The sequence below is a fragment of the Chiloscyllium plagiosum genome, chromosome 39 (assembly GCF_004010195.1).
Source record: "Chiloscyllium plagiosum isolate BGI_BamShark_2017 chromosome 39, ASM401019v2, whole genome shotgun sequence".
Taxonomy (NCBI): Eukaryota; Metazoa; Chordata; class Chondrichthyes; order Orectolobiformes; family Hemiscylliidae; genus Chiloscyllium; species Chiloscyllium plagiosum.
The window spans coordinates 26,363,385-26,367,231 of NC_057748.1; the positions used below are offsets into that span (position 1 = coordinate 26,363,385).

Below are 3,847 nucleotides of genomic sequence, written 5' to 3' on the forward strand. Positions count from 1 at the left end.
CAAAGAGAGAAGAGATGGAAGGGGGGGGTGGGGGGGAAAACAAATCACATCAACTCTCATTAAATAGCAAACTGCTTCCCTGTCTGGCAGGCATCTTACACCAGCAGGAGGCCATTCAGCCCATCCAAGACTGTGCCAACTCCTCACAGCCCTCTCTTCTTCACTCTTGTAGAACTGTACCCGCTCAGCCCAAGACCCGATCCACTCCGGACGATCTCAATTCAAACCCCGCCCCCCCCCCCCCCACCCCTCCCCTCTCTCTCTCGGCTCTCCCAGCAGATCCCAATCGCTCTTGGCTTCGGAATGTCCTTTCTCCAATGCCCAGTCCTGGCGTTTAAAATTGGGGGATGGGGAGGGCAGCGTTACCGTGAAGTCATCCAGCACAGAATCAAACCCTTCCACCACAGTCACAAACTAAACTATCCCCAGGCCTGCCTCACCCCGGCCCATATCTCTTTCCTATACACAGACTTATCCAAATGTCTATTAAACATTAACGTCGTACCCAGATCCTCTGGACGTTCACTCCACACCCACTATGTAAAATAGTTCACCCACTTTTTAAATCTTTTGCCTCACACCTTAAAAATAAGGCATCTATAGAGGTTTATAAAATCATGAGGGGGGGGCATGGATAGGGTAAATAGACAAGGTCTTTTCCCCCTGGGGTGGGCGCTACGAGGATAATTTAGCACGGCCAATCCACCCTAACCTGGATAGGGGGAAAGGGACCCGAGGGGTAACTTTTTCCCCCAGAGGGTGGTGCGTGTGTGGAACGAGCTGCCAGAGGAAGCAGGGGAGGCTGGTACAATTACAACATTTAAAAGGCAACTGGACGGGGGTCATGTATAGGAAGGGTTTATGTGCCAAATGAGACGAGATTAATTGAGGATATCGGGTCAGCATAGAGGAGTTGGACCGATGGGTCAGTTTCTGTGCTGTATGACTCTGAGTGCAAGGGAGATTGTGAGCACATGAGACAGGGTGGCGGGGTGGTAGATGGGGGAATGAAGATATCAGGTTGGCACGGACAAGTTGGACCGAAGGGTCTGTTTCTGTGCTGTACGGCTCTGTGATTTCACGTTTCAGTTCTCCAGCATTCACCAATTCGTTTCTATGGCGGGGACTCTAAGTTTCTCAGGGCGGGAGGGAACGCCTTGCGGTCTGTCAGTATTCATTCGTGGGTTGACGGGACGAGGGTGTCACTGACTGGGCCCAGCACTCATCGCCCGCCCAGAGGGCAGTGGAGGGCCAACCCACGCCGCTGTGGGTCTGGAGTCACGCGCGAGGACGGCCGGTATACTTCCCGAAAACCAACCAGGCGGGGTGTTCCCAACGGTCGGCAAGGGGCCTCATGGCCACCCGGAGACTCCTAATTCCAGACTCATGTCCGGATCCAAACTGCACCACCGGCTCGGGGCGGGATAGGAGCCTAGGAGCCCAGGTGCCCCCCCCAACTCCCCGGGTTTCCAGCGATGGAGGCCAATGGGGTCTGCGCGCCTCCAAGGTGGACGGGTCAGCGGGTGCACCCCACCCCCACCACGTCCCACCCCCCCTCACAACACCCCCGGGGGTCTTGGCGCTTGCTCCGAAGGGAACGGTTCCCAACCCCGGCCAAGACCCCCACCCTCCACCGTGGTTCTGGACCGTCCTCGGGTTGGGTTGGGGGGGGGGGGGGGGGTGAGAAAGGGAAGGTGGTGGCGGACTTTGGGAAGAGACAGAAGGACACCCTACCCCCACCCACAACGGGGCTGAGGCAGAGCCAAGGGAGCGGGAGGGCTGTGAGGCGATGCCCCACCGGGTTGAATAGTTCAGGAAGCACCACACTCCTCCCCACCCAGGGTGGGCTCTATTGGACCCCACGGCGGTGCAAGATGACCCCCTCACCTATTTCCCCCTTACCCCTCAGGCCCCACTTTAAGGGGACGATGGAAGTTGGGACTGCCCCTTTAAGGGTTCAACACTTGGCCCCACATGTCCCACCAACAGAGGACGTTCCCCATTGGCTGAGCCTCACGTCAATTAGAACGGGGTAGCCAATCACGAAGAGAATCCACCCCCACACGCCGCGTCCATTGGGCCAATGGTACGTCCATCAGCCGGGCTCAGCCAATAATGGATAGGCATCCACGCACACGGTGGTCCATTGGCTCGCGAACACGTCAATCAAAGGGGCGGTACATCGATAAACTTCTTTCATTGGCTTACTGGGTAAACAATCCTTCGGAAGGGCCGCGGCCAATAGAAAGGTGGGGGTTCACACCCACCCGCCCTTCGCGAGCGGTCCGACCAATGGGAAGTTGGAATACCGATTCGCCGGTGGCTATTGGTCAAGCCGTTCGCGAAAGTGCGGGATCGAAACCTTCGCGTCACCCAATGGGAATGCAAACCCCACCTCCCGGTTCAACCTGATTGGCCGGTTCGCCTGTTCGTTTAACGAGCCGCGTCTAATGGAGATTGGAGGATGACGCGCCCTAATCCGATTGGTTGGCCCTACCGCCCGTCATGAGCGATCAGCGTACGACCCGCCCAACGCTCCCGCGATTGGTCCGCCCCGCTGTCCGTCTGGCCCCCCTCGTCCAACCCGCTCCCGCGTCACCGCGCCGCCCCTCATCCGATTGGCGGCCCCCGCTGTCCGTCACAGCTGCCAGGACCAATTGTGAAGGGGGATGTCTGAGCAGCTGTAAGGCCATTGGTCAATCGCTCTCCCGCCCGCCAGCCCGCCCCTCCTTCGCGTCGTGGCCCCTCCGGCCGCCGTGGGGGGAAGGGGAGGCCTCACCGATCCGCGGCATGACGGTGCCCAGGAACTGGTTGTTGTCCTCGTCGCCGCCGCCGCCCCCGCCTCCGGCCGCGGCGCCGGACGAGGCCGAGGAGGAAGCGGCGGCGGCGGGGTCGGCCCGCGGCTCCGGGCCCAGCGCCCGCAGGAGTTTGAGCAGCACCTCCTGCGGGACCTTGCAGCCTCATCCCTTGAGGTCGGACAGGGCGGTGAGGCGGAAGCCTCGGTCCAGCTCGTGGTCCTCGGGGTCGAAGGAGCGGTGGCAGGCGGCGGCCATCTTCAGCGGAGGGGCGACTGCGACTGCGCCTGAGGAGCCGCCGCGCGCAGGCGAGGCCTCCACTCCCCTCCCCTCCCCCCAGCCCGCACTGCGCCTGCGCCCGCGCCCGCCCCCGGGGCCACACCCCCCCCCCCAACGCTAAAATCGGCACTGCGCCTGCGCTCAACCGTATTCGGGCGCCCTGAGGCGTCCACTCGCGGGCCCGCACCGCGCCTGCGCGTCCCTGTGGCGAGGGGAGCCGGCCGACTCCCCAGTGGCCACGCCCCCTCTTCCCTCGCCCAGCCCGCCGCACTGCGCGTGCGCCGGGCTTCCCGCCTCGCGCGGGGGAGGACGCGCCCGCCCCTTTTCAAATTCCAACCGCCATTTCCTCAGGCAGCTCCAACCATTCCCATCCAAATCCCCATCTAAACTAAAATAGTCCCATATACCTGCACTTAATCCCTACCCATCCATATCTCCTAAACTAATCCAGTCCCAAACACTTCCATTTGACCCCCAATCCATCTAATCCCTTTCCATTCATATTCCCTTCCTAAACTAATCCAGTCCCATGTACCTGCAATTGTCCCCTGTCCTCCTAAACTCATCCCATCCATATCCCCAACCAGATATCCTAAACTAATCCAGTCCGAAATACTTCCATTTGACCCCTATCCACCTAATCCCTTTCCATTCATATTCCTTAAAATAATCCAGTCCCATGTACCTGCAATTGTCCCCTGTCCTCCTAAACTCATCCCATCCATTTCCTCAACCAGATATCCTAAACTAAACCAGTCCCAAACACTTCCATT

General features: G+C 59.7%; 1 pseudogene; it reads right to left on the reverse strand.

The window, feature by feature from the left end:
* Nucleotides 1-3,127, reverse strand: part of LOC122542043 — a 7,188-nt pseudogene extending 4,061 nt beyond the window's left edge.
* Nucleotides 3,128-3,847: the final 720 nt, after the last annotated feature.